The 13,133-nt window shown below is 42.3% G+C and overlaps 1 protein-coding gene across 4 annotated transcripts in view; it reads left to right on the forward strand.

The window, feature by feature from the left end:
* LOC110322765 (paralemmin-2) overlaps positions 1–13,133 on the forward strand; it is a 328,271-nt gene that overhangs the window by 278,918 nt on the left and 36,220 nt on the right. Inside the window, exon 7 of one of the 4 annotated variants that reach the window (XM_021199503.2) lies at positions 1–1,327. This exon is cut by the window's left edge and continues 1,166 nt beyond it. The exons of the other annotated variants lie outside the window; for them this stretch is intronic. The gene's annotated coding sequence lies outside the window, so the exon portion shown is untranslated. Of the gene's footprint in view, positions 1,328–13,133 lie in introns of those variants that run through there. 4 annotated transcript variants of the gene reach the window in all.

Here is a 13,133-nt window from a genome sequence, read left to right on the forward strand (position 1 = left end):
CACACACACACACACACACACACACACACACACACACACTGCCATGCCCCTGGCTTCTCACCTGCCTCCTTTGCCGTGTGGATCTCTGTTTTTATATCTTGTGTAGCAAAATGCTGTGGGCTGTAGCCGGTTGCTAGCGTAGCCAAAAGTGGACCAACCTTAATCTGGCCGTTCTAGGATGACGCTTTTCCTTTGCTGCCTTACATAAGCTTCCAGATTACAGTGGTGTGCTTTCCTTCTGAAGTTGATGAGAGCAAAGAAGCCAGCGCCTGTCCCAGCAGGGGTGTAGGGACTGACTCACCACCTGGTGGTCGGCAGCTCTCTCTCTCTATGGCTTACTCAATGAACCCTTCATACAGGATTTTCTAAGGACCTCAGGCCACCATTGCTCTCTGCGACCCGTGCTCGCCAGTCCATAAGCCTTGTTTCCATGCTCCCCCAAAGTGTAAAGTTTCATATTGTTTTCTTTTTCATGTATATTTTCTGATAGAACTCATCTATTTTCAAAGAGGGGATCATTTTGAGAAGTCTCTCTGCAATGACCATATTCCATAAAACAGTCTTTCTGACATAAGGGGGCTGTCATAATTCCCCCACTGTATCAAGGATGGTGCTGTATGCATTAACTGTCCATCTCCTATGCCCAGTGGATTAGTCCTACATCTGTGCTTTTTTTTTTTAATTTAATATCCTCATGGGTAAGAGAATGTTTCACATGACATCAATATGTAGGTTTCTTTACTCAAAAGAAAAAAAACTTTTCAATGAAAATTGTAAAAAAATGTTGAAAGATGAAGATCTTGAATTCTACCACATAGTCTAATTAAGTGACTTGTTCCTGGGCTTCTTAAAGCACCGTTTCTTCATGTCTGGGAACTGTAGAATATTGAGGAATTTTTTAAAACTTAAAACTTGATAAACAGCCCTTGAAATCCATAGTTTGCTCTGTCCTAAACTGGATAGCCATGTGTTTTCTGAAAGCAAAAGGAAGGGATTTAGAAAAAGAACCTAATACAGGAGAAAGGGGAAGTGGGGCTGTGTTAACTGATTTTAATGAGATAACTTAATTTACCCAGACACCATAGCTTCATACAAATCAGTAACAGAATCATGTTTGTTCCCATGGAAGAACCACATACTGTGACCTGTGATATCATGTCTTCACATATCTTGGAAGTAGCTCAGAAAAAATAATAATAATAAGGAATCAGGAGGATCGCAGCACAGAGCCAACTAAATTTGTCCCGTTTAACTGGTTTGAGGATCAATCTGATATTTTGTTCATTTCTTGGCTTGAAGTTATATTTATTATAATTAGAGGGAAGTGACATTTTTATTTCTGTTCTTCTTTTCTCGGGTAGTTTCATTTTCATTGAGCATAACATGAGTCATTTTTAATCTTTAATAAGTAAACAAGAAAAAAATTAAAGAAAAGAATAGCAAGGGAGTGAACCAAGTTTCCCAGATTAATCCCTCCACGGTTACCCCGTGAGATAACTGGGAATTATCACTAGGTCTGGGCTTCTAGCTTCTGCAGTAGATCGCAGAGGCTCTGTTATCTGGGAACTGGGCTCCAGTGCCAACAGCCCTCACTGCCCTAAACTTCATTTTCCCCCAGTGGTTAAATAGCACACAAGTCTTGAACAAAAGGCCATGTGGATAAACCCATTTCCACAGAAGGAGAAAGTGGTTCTCATGGTTTTAGACAATCTATCATCTTAAGAAGTCATTTGGAAAATATACAATCTAACAGTTGACTTAGCCTGTGTCTTCTACTCTCTTGGGGATTTGGACTGCTCAGTGTGAGGTTTCAGAAGCACAGTGAGGGCATGGACCGCAGCTCAGAGCCCCTGGGCAAAGGATAACTGCCCCCCCCCATCTATTGGTCATTATTATGAGCAAGTAACTAGCAAACTCTGAGTTAGGATTCGCTCTGTGCTTTTGTTATTAAAGAATATCATTTAATTGAAGTTAAGACATATTGCCCTTATGAAAATTATTTGGGGATACAGTAAATGAAAGTATGTTTGAATATGGCCAATGTTTGCATACTATTCCAGTCTCTGTGGGAGACCCAAGTTCAGCCAATCCTTTTTATGGAATGAGCTTGATCAGCCCACTTAGCGCATCAAGTCATAGCCTTAGTGATGGAGATGTAAGCAGGGTCCCAACTGTGACTCTGCCTTCCCAGGCTATTCCCCCTCTCTCTCCTTCTCCCTCTCTCTCTCTTTCCCTCCCTTCCCCTCTCTCTCTCTTTCTCTCTGTGTGTCTCTGTCTCTCTCTGTCTCAGTCTCTTTCTCTCTCTCATTTCTGGTATCACCCCTTCTAGAAGCAAGGCATGTGGCTGTGTGGTCCTAACCAGACATAAGCAGAGTAAAGAATCTATGATGAAGTTGCAAAAGCACAGGCTTGTTTTGAGCTAATGTTAATTGGCCTGTTCTTTAAAATATAATCCATTTCCATCAACCATGGTGGAGCATACTTTTCATCCCAACATTAGGGAGGCAGACGTAGGCAAATCCCAGTTAGTCTGATGCCAGTCTGGTCTATATAGTGAGTCCAGGTTAATCAGGGTTACACAGTGAGACTCTGCCTCAAAAAAAAAAAAATGTACACACATATATATATTTATTTAAAAGGGAAATATTATATATATATATATATATATTTCCCTTTTAAATAAAAGAGAAGAAATTGAAGAAAATGAATATTTTTATTTTAATGGTATTTAATCAGATTTTTTTGACAGTTACAGTGGTCAGTTCTAGCCCTACGTATCTAAAAGATCTTGAATATTCTTGACATTTTTTTTAATGCACAGTAAGACTAAACTTAGGGGATTCATTTTTAACCTTTTGCCCATAATTGTATTCCTTTCCTTATGTAACAACAAAAACCAAATTGCTTCTAAGATGACTGGCTGTGTGGTGTCAGTTATCACTGACAGCGTTGAGGGTCTGTGTTGAGATCTTATAAAAAGGCAAGTGCACATAGAGCGTTTCCCAGGGATACAGTATCATCCCTGGAACAGAACTCTGGAGCCCAACTCCTTCACTGCCAGAAGAATTTTCTTTCCAGGACCCACAGCACACTCTTGAAAAACATAAGCCACTTAATGTCAGAACCAACGGGTATCAGAAAAACAGAGGCTAGAGTAAAGAGCTAGAGGGAAAATACTGAGGCACTTGCCTTGGCCCTGTCCACTGGGAACACAGTAGACAGAACATGCACTGGGGACATTTTTGGTTGGTGTCATTCTTACTTAAAACTTACACAGTGGGTTACCTCTCTCGTGGCTGGGAGGCACTGGAAGCTTGCCCTTCCTGGCAGACACACCCTCCCCCCATCAGCTTACTGTTCAAACCCTTCCAGGGTGAACAGTTTCATATTGTATTTTTTAACATCCACATTTATAACTGATTCTGTAAATTCCCAGCATCTTAAAGAGATAGGTTTCAAACCTTTATAAATACACAATTGTTTGAAAGCTCCCTGGTCTCTTAATCAATGTGTATTGATTAAGATAGACCTGGAAAGTGTTCTTTGTTCTACTGGGTTAGCAAAACACTGCAGGGGTTTTGGAGTTATTGGTACATACAAAACGTCTCAAACTAATGAGAAAAATGGGGTCATAGGTCTTGCTGGCGTCTCACCTTCACAGGCTAGCCTTTTTAGGACTTGCCAGGAAAACCTGCCTGCATCTTCTACAGAAAATGCTAAAATCCCTCATTAGAAGAGTAATACATTTTTTATGGCTTCAGAAAACTTCTTAAGTCCACTTCGCTAAAATTCCAAATGCTGAGTGTTTACATGTAGAGAGGTATAAAGACTACATCCTGAAATTTTTTAAAGAAAATTTCACCACCATTGATCCTCCGAGCAGCTATTCCGAACGTTTTTACCTAACTTGAGGCCCCTGCATCCCTTCCCTACCCCAGTCTAACACCGGAAAGCCAGAACTGCCACAAAAGGGCCTAGCTATCAATGTGAAAATAGGTAACAGAGGGACCACAGACTTTGTCCATCACAGATCTGGACAGCCTTAACTTTTGTAACAATAATAATGATGATGACCGTGATGATAACAGTAATTTTTACTGTCTTCTCTTACCAGGCAGGGGAGACAAAATGTTTCCTGGTGTTCATGACTTTTTTACATATTGTGACTATTTCTAAGTTTCTACAGGCTGAGGTGTGAATGGTCATTTCTTCCCCTACCGCCTCCAGCTGGTCACCTGGGACTTTTTTTTTTATTTCAAGTAACTGCATTTTTGAGGTTGTTTGTTTGTTTGTTTTAATCAACATAAAAGCACCTCTCACCAACCATGAAATTCTCCCTTGGCTCCTTGCAACTCCTTCTGACTTGAAAGAACAGAATCCCAGAAAGAAAAGACATACAGGGCGGTTTTCTTTTCCTTTCCCTATGTGGTTAATGTACTGTATAGCGTATATGTTTACAGACTATATCTGCCTTGTGATGTCAACACAGTGAACGGCAGAGAAAGGGTTCTGATGTGCCATTGAATAGCTTGCCTTAGCACTGAATGCTTATGTTCTCCTTTTCTGTCCTGTCTTAAACAAACAAACAAACAAACAAACAAAGTAGAAGGTTGTACTCGAAAGCTGTGTTAACACAACATTCTCCTCCTCACTCCAACCCAGGCCTGAGAATTGAATCCCAGGAGCTTCAGGCAGAACTTGCAGGTGTGCCGAGGGGTTAATGTAGGCAGAGCCTGGGCCTTAATTCTGCCCTTCTACTAACTGAATGTGTTTCTGGTGCCCATCTGAGCCTGCAGAATCACTCTGACATTCCAGGAGCAGGATGCAGGGAGTGCCTGATGTCTTACAGTGACTTCCTCACTGTGCTGCCTGCTGTGAGCAAACTTATTAGGCCCCCTACCAGGGTCCAGGAGCACAGTTGTAAGCACAATTGGACTAGCTTGAAAAGGCAAGAAAGATAGACTTCTGTGGGGCCACCCCTGAAGGCCTGTATTTATTGTAGTCTAAAATGAGTCTCATGGTATAGGTGGGGGTAAGGAGTCACTATAGAAATGGAATATTTTACATTTATGTATTTTTTTAGAGAATAATATTTTTATAGTGAGATCTATATGCATTATGAAGCTTGAGTTTGAAACACCCTCAATTGACTGAGTTTCTTCATTCCCTTATGGTTTCTTTCTGGTGATTTCTATAGCACTAACCCAGATGTTGTGACTCAACCCTATACTGCCTCTGTGTCAAATCCAAAGTTTCCAACAGATGCATGCTGTAATATTAAGCTTTCTGTGCTTGGCCCATTAGACTGTGTTGTCTGATGACCCTTTGGGCCACTCCTTCAATAATCTGTAATTGTCTTTGGGAAGGACATGGCATTTTTCCATGCAAGAGAAACCTAGTTGATCAGAGTCTAACTCTTTCACACACTCAAGAAGTGATTGCTGGATTAATGGTTAAGGGACCATTCTTTATGGTACATCTATATATATGGTATAAAATATATGAAATGATGAATTCAAAGTATATAAACATCTACACTGTCAGGGGTGTCCAACCTTCTGACATTGTAACATGATGTCATATAAAACACTGTGGGCATTCACTATCTGGAATGCATTCAGTATATGAGCTGCAGGTTGGACATGCCTGATCTATAGTCTATACAGAAATGCAGACGATGTCAAACTCACCTCATTGGCCTTCTATCCTTGCTGAGGTTGCATTGTGAATTCAGAGGTTGGTAGAAACAGAAAGATTTAACCATAGATGGGACTGTGAGTTTGTAGTTCTTGAGTCTTTTACCCAATTTTATGCCAAATCTATGACTCCCGGTCCCTGCCCATCCCTGGATCCAGTTGACTGAACGTGTCAAACCACTAAGTCCTCACACCATTGCTGTTTAGCTCCCTTCCCAGGATGTTTAGCATCCTTTCCCAAGAGACCACATCCTTTCCCAGCAAGGCAAAGTCATAAGCACTTTTTTTTTCTATTTCAATAAAAATTACCCCCCATAGTTCCCAAACAAATAATTTTAAAATCTTCATCACCAGAATCCACCTCCCCCCCGCCCACCCCACTCTTCCAACAAACCCAGCTCAAGCCCCTGTGTGAACCTCGCTGCCAAGGAGACAGCTGCAAAAAAATAAATAAATAAAAAATAAAAAAACGAAAAGAGCTATGCAATTGCCTGAAGGTGCTGAGGGAGAGCCAGTTACTCTTGTTACCAAGGAAACCTCCCGGCTTCCCAATTGGGTGGGCAGGGCAATATCACTGGGCTTGCAGGTCTCTATATAAAGAGGTCAGAAGTCACCAGGCACTGTCTGATCTAAGCAGTTCTGCGTGTAGCTCCACTGAATTCCACAATATGCTTTTGGGACAAGCAGGAAGAAATGTTTTGTCTTTTGCAGGGCTCTGGAATATTCTTTCTTCCTTTCAAACTCCTGGCTTAGGAGAGACAAAAAATAATAATAATAATAATAATCTTAACGAGGGCTCCAGAAAATGTTGTGTCTGATGCAGCTTTTCAGTTGAATGTAGGTTGTTGGTAGGATTTTCAGCTTTACAGCTCACTCGGGGTGAGTGGCACCTCTGTATATACACCCATTTGTGGTTGGTTGGTGGGGTGGGGGGCTGGGAGCCTGTTGTGCTTACTCTGAATTAGACTTGCTGGGGCTAGCTGCTGTACTTTGTAACCTGAAGTGTACTTTGACTGTTCTGTTTCCTTCAGATGAAAACAAAACAAAAACCAATTTCAAAAAAGAAAAAAGAAAAAAAAAAAAAAGAAAAAAAAATCACTGCCAGCCAGCGACATCTGATGCTGTACGTGTAGCTTCTCTCTGTTCCTTGGTACCAGTATTAATAGACAATAAACTGCCTTCTCACTGCACCTACTGCTATGTGTCTGTGCCCTGATTCTTTCCGCTTCTCACTCGCTCTAAGGGAACTCCTGACCATGTTGGAGGTGCCCCCTAGCCACTCCCTGAACTTAACAGGAATCCAGTCTCCCCCACACTATGCATCGTTCCAGAAATCAGCTGGGTGTGCCTATGAACGATAGGACAGCTCAGTCCCCGCTATGGAACACAAAGTCCCAGGTGAGACTATCAATCATCAATCTAAAGAGTGTTCCAGGTGATTCTGATCCATGGATTATGTGGCCCACAGGATTGGGTGCCCCTTGGTCCCTGCCTGTCCTAGTGGGTTTCCATACTAACTGATCAAATCTCTTAGCATTCTTCTCTCTGGCTTTCTTCTTGCAGATCTCTTTCCACACCTGTCTTGTGGGTTTTATTTTCTCTTTGTCTTGCAAGTCTAAGCAGTGGCTCAGGCAGGGCTGAGTAAGCTCTGGGTTCCCCTTATGTTAACAGTTTTCATACAGAGGCTGTTTGTCTCTCTTGTTCACTGCTGTACTGATTTTACCTAGGACAGGGTAGGTGAACTGGCTCGGTATGTTACTGGATAGAAAATACTTTTTGGTTTTGTGAACCAAATGGTCTTGTCATAATTACTCACCTCAGCTCTCCACGACATACAAACGAGAGTGTGGCTGGATTTTAATAAAATGACTGACAAAGCAGATTTAGGCCCAGTCTGGCCTGTTGACTTGTAGTTTGTCATCTTGTGGCCTAGGACAGGACCTGTTACGTAATAAGTATTTAATAAAAAAAAAATTTTTTTCTGGCATGAAAGAATTAATAAAGAATAATATGACACCACCTGTGGATGTGTCACAGAGAATCATGTTCTTGGAGGACAGAATAGATATTAAATTAGTTGGGGTGTGTATCTATTTGGGTCTCAAGGTAGATTTGGGGAGATGTCTTTATGCTTGGAAGGTAATGGAAAATGAAAATATAAATGGTGTCTTGTAGACTTTCCAATTGCCAGATGGGAACTGATAAGAATTTCATCCAATACGAAGTAGAGGAAATACAAAGACATCTTGTCCCTATCAACTGTGCTAGAGATGCAGCAGTGCCTGGTTCCTATGTATCTACACATTTAGCCCAAGTGTGTGGAGACTCAAGCTTCATCTGATCCAGGCCATACTGTAGGTAGCAAGGCTTTTGTACATTATTTCCTCAATGATAAGAATATTACAATATGGAACATGTTGGCTTGGACCACAGCCATGACCGTGCATTATAATTCATGAGCCATGACTCTAGGGCACTCCAATGGGAAAAAATAGGAAGCTATATGAAAAACTGAGAGCTAACCTCCACCCACAATTGCAAAGAGGGAACTTAGACTCATGTAGAGCACATGTAAGTCAGGAGCTAATGATAGATATTAATTTGCTTGTGACAAGTGTCTGTCCCACCCCCCCAGCAAAGGCCCTGTTCCTCCCTAACGTAAAGAATATAAGCTGTTTCAGGATTAGCCCCAAGAGGAAGCTACTTAGCTCTCCTTCAAGTCTATGACTGCTTTTGTATTGTGTGAAATGCCTGAAATTGTCATTTTGTTGATAAGTAATGTTGATCATAAGCAATTCCAAATAGCACAACTCAGCCTTTCTATTCTGGGGGGGGGGGGGGGGGGGTTCACTATCAAGGGCAGATGCTTACTAGGTAAAGTGTAACTGTAGCAGGGGAACTTCAGAGGTTAACGGGGCATTCCCCTTGGGAGAGTGAGTCCTGTGAGGCTGACATCACTGCTGCTAAGGTATAATAAGGACCCTCCCCACATAGCAGAGCAAAAACACTGATTGGGAGTTCTAGGTGACAAATGCCACATCCAGCCCTCTACTTCTTACAATAGAAGGCTCTCTGCCATGGAACTGGTGTAAGGATTGTCGTGGACTTGGAGGCAGAAAGATTGGGAAAACAGGGTTGCTCTTTCAAGACAAGACAAAATGGTACCAGTTAGTTGGACCTTTGAACACTCAAAGAAATGTTCAGTGAGAAGAGCGCCCTCTGTAGGCTGGGAGGTGTCTCTGCAACACTTCCTTACTTAAAGAGAAACAAGGTAACATGAAGTTACTCTAACCTACTCCTTAGAAGTCCTTTGCAAAGTTCATCTGCATTGAAGTTTAAATGAAACTGCTCCCCTGCTTTTACTTTGTACTCCTTTATTGTGCTTCTTAGGGCCGGTATTTGCAGGGCAGCAATATTCCTTAATGCTCATGTCTTTGTCTTACTGACAGTAAGAATCAGCATCAAAGACTGGCAGCCTGGAGAATTGGTGAAGCATTGACCTTTCCCTCAGAGGCTTGCCATCAAAAAGTGACCCAGTCCAGGGTTTGTTTCCGTTTTAACCAAAGACTTCTCAAATGTAAAACTGATGATAATATTTCCAGTTTTCCTTTTCATGGCTGCTTCATGGGGTATTGAAAACATGAGGCACAGATGCATACACTTTGTGGATGTGTTATTATGTTCATTTATTTATTTATTTGGGGAGGGGATGGGTACACAGTCAGTTCTTGCCTTCTCCCACTTGGGTCTTGGGGATTGAACTTGGGTCTTTAGGCTTGGCAGCAGGCACCTTTACCTGCTAAACCATTTCTTCAGCCACTGAATTATTCTTTTCAGAGCAGGTTCCTTTGGTCAGTCAGGTGGAGGACATCCTCAGGGTGAGGACCTTTCTGCAGTCAATATGAACTGACTATACGTAAAGAGCTAATGTCACACAAGGGAACAAGATGGTTTCGCTTTCCCTGAAATGCAAATGTCCATTTCCAAGAGTGGACACACCCCTACTCGGTGTCCCCCAACCCGTCCCCAAAATTTGGCACTTTGGAGTATCACGTCAATTATTTTTACCTTGTGCACATACCAGCGAGTGTGTGGTATTGTTTAATCTTTTGGTCCATATAAACTTACTCAAGAGTTAATTTTAGTACACTATCTTAAATAGTTCACATGCCATAAAAGCAACTCAAAATAAATTTAATGAACATTGGTAATTTCCAGATGACTGTAGTAAATGAAGTCACCTGAGAGCAGATGTTGTGTTAAAAAGAAAAAGGAGGGAAATACAGTAGAAAATATGGTCATACTTATTGTTCTGTCTCTACCATCATCAGACAAAAGAAAGAGGGTCAAGACGACCACTGTCCCCTTAGCATATGTGTCAGTGTTCCATAATGCCAGCCACCTCCCTAAAATCCAAGGGGACACTTCTTGCCTGCTTGGACTTTTTAAAAGTAAAGGCCAAATTCCTCATTTCAAAGATCAGAGTGAGAAATACCAAATGACTTGCTCAAAGTGACAGGAAGAGCGGAGACAGCGGAGACAGCGGAGATCCTAGCACAGCTTAGAGTGATTTCATGTTCTGCTTGCTGAGCCAGGCGCCTGCCAATCACACCGGTCCTTTCTTAACACATAAGTTGAGCACGTCAGCAGCGCTCGCAGATGCTCCAGCAAGATCCGGACTGCTGAAGCAAATAACAGTCACATCTGTTCAGCCACAGAGCCATCTTGGGCATAAGCACTTTTTTACCCACAGAATCCAAGTTGATTGGCTCCTGCTGTGTTAGTTGAATCAAAAGGATGGCCAGGTGTGAGTTTTCAGAGAGTCGAGGAAGGGAAGGCAGAAAGCATGCCTGTGGGGCCTCTGGGGTCCATGGTTCCATGATAAAACATGTTCACTTCTTCTGGGCTTCTTGCTCCCTGGGGCAAGCTCAGAGAACTCTTGAAGAGAGTGTGAACTGCCACCTGGCTGATCACAAGGGAAGAGGGGAAGCTGTGTGGAAAAGGCAGCTCTTTTTACTTGGCTGCCTCTGTCCTCTCTCCCCTCTCCCCTACCCCTCTCCCCTCTCCCCTCTGTCCTCTACCATCTCTAAAAAATGAGTCCATTTTCTGCCTGAGACCCAGCCTCTCCTATCTTGGTTTACTTTCTGTGGCTATGACAAAATACTCAAGACTGGATACTTTGCAAAGTACAGAAACTTATTTAGTTTACAGTCCGGAAGCTAGAAATTCCCTGGCTGCCAGAACTAATGCTATCATAATATGACCGGAGGCAAAAGGACAAGCAGGTACATCCAGAGAGACAAATGAGGTGTGCGTCCTCTTCCTGGATAACAGCCGGCTCTCTCCAACAAATACAGTCCCTGGAGAGCAAGAACACACTTCTTTGAGAAAAGACTTGATCCATCTTCACCACCTAACCAATCACATCTTAAAGGTCCTGCCTCCAAATCCACTACTCAGGGAACATCATCTAGAAGGTGATCACTTTAAAGAGTTGGAGAATTCTCCCAGGAAGCACCATGCCCTGGAAATCTATGTTTTGAGGTTTGTTTGTTTGTTTTCCTTCTTGCTTTTGACATAACAGAAAGTGAAAACTTTTTAAAAATCAGTAATAATGAGGGCCCCATTCCAACATTCCTGGTTTAATTGGTATGTGGGGCAGCCTGAATCATTGACTATATATTATGTTGTTTATTGTGATATTAATTTATTAAGCTTATTAAGGTAAGTCTGCCTGGAATGCCTGGTATCTGGTACTGGAAACAGCACCTAGAAATGTGTGGGCTGGGCAGAAATATTCCAGGTTCAGTCAGTCCTTTCTGCTCTCCCAGTAAAGGGAAGGTGTGGGCTTAGGCTTTGGGAATGAAGTAAAGTCCAAAGCATGGCATTAGCCAGTGGGGCACCCTCGGGTAACTGATTTCAGCTCACCAAGCCTGTTTCTCATCTGTAACATGGAAACAGTACCTACATTGCTGGACTTCTGTTAAGAGTGTTTTATGTAAGGTGTGGTGGCACATTCATGGGACAACTTTCCAGACAGGAGGAGGGACTGCGGCCTGAGCTTGGACTATCTTCAGTCGTCTGATAGGGGTGGACCCAAGGATTCTGAAGGGACTGAGGAAGTGGCTGGAGGCCAGGCTGTAGATGATCAGATTATTCCTCTGGGAATAAGTGACAACCTGCAAGTTCAAGGGCAGACCCAGGACATACTGAGTGGACCTACAAAGGGTCCGGTTCGGTTCAGTTTTCCTTTGCACTGGTAACCAACTATTCCCATATTTTTATCTTCTCTTGAAAAATCAGATCTAACCAGGTGAGACCCACACATCCAGGAGGCAGGCATTTGTTGAATGCTGTCTGGACTACAGGAGACCTCTCTTAAAACAACAAAAACAAAGCAACAACAACCACAACAATAATAATATGATTGAAAGGAGGAATTTGAGTAGATTACTTGTATATTGTTCATTGCAGTACTCTTCCAAATAGTCAAAAGATGACAAAAACCCTCTATTATTCATCAACAGATAGCTATAACAGAGTCTATGTCTACACAGTGGAATATTGTCCAGCCTGGATGCAGGACAGCCTAAGCCTGGAGACAGGTCCCTCACAGAGATACCGCCACTGTTGCTTGTGAACTTGCAAGAACTTATGTGGGCAATGCATAGTTTCAGTTTCCTCGTTCTTAATATATGGCATGATAGCTTCTCTCTTTAGGCTGCTAGGGAGAGTAAATGAGTTATATTTGAAAAGAACTTAGCATAGTGTCTGTGAATGTTAATATTAATTGCCAAGCCTGACTAAACCTAGAGTTGCCTGAGAAATGGGCCTCTCGGGTCATGTATGTGGGGGATGACAGTAATTGATGTGGCAGGAGTGATGTTGACTATGGGCAAGACCATTCCCTGAGCAGAGGATTCTCGATTGTATTAATGGAGGCAGCCATCAGAACATGACCATGTATTGCTCCCACTGTTTGGCTGTGGATGTCTTGGACCAGATCTTCTAGCTCTGATCACACTGGCTTCCCCTACACTGTGGAGCAGACCTCTCTCCCTTAAATTGCTTTTGTGGGAGAATTTTGTCATAGCTACAGGAAGGAAATTAAGACAATGTTCAACCCAGAAGCTATGCTTGCTGTTGTTTTTAATCTGTTAAATCTGGGGGTTGGGAGCAAGGCTGGTGTGCTGATATGCATTACCTTATTTTATACACACACACACACACACACACACACACACACACATATAGTATATATATATATATATATATATATATATATATATATATACACATCATTATCTCTGAAAGATTAAACTCAGAAATTCTTTGTAAACATGGCCAGAAGAGGGAGTCAGATCTCCTGAGACGGAAGTTGAGCTGCCTTGTGGGACTGAGAATGGAAGAGCAGGCAGTTTTCTTAACATCTGGGCT

The sequence above is a fragment of the Mus pahari genome, chromosome 6 (genome assembly GCF_900095145.1).
Source record: "Mus pahari chromosome 6, PAHARI_EIJ_v1.1, whole genome shotgun sequence".
NCBI lineage: Eukaryota > Metazoa > Chordata > Mammalia > Rodentia > Muridae > Mus > Mus pahari.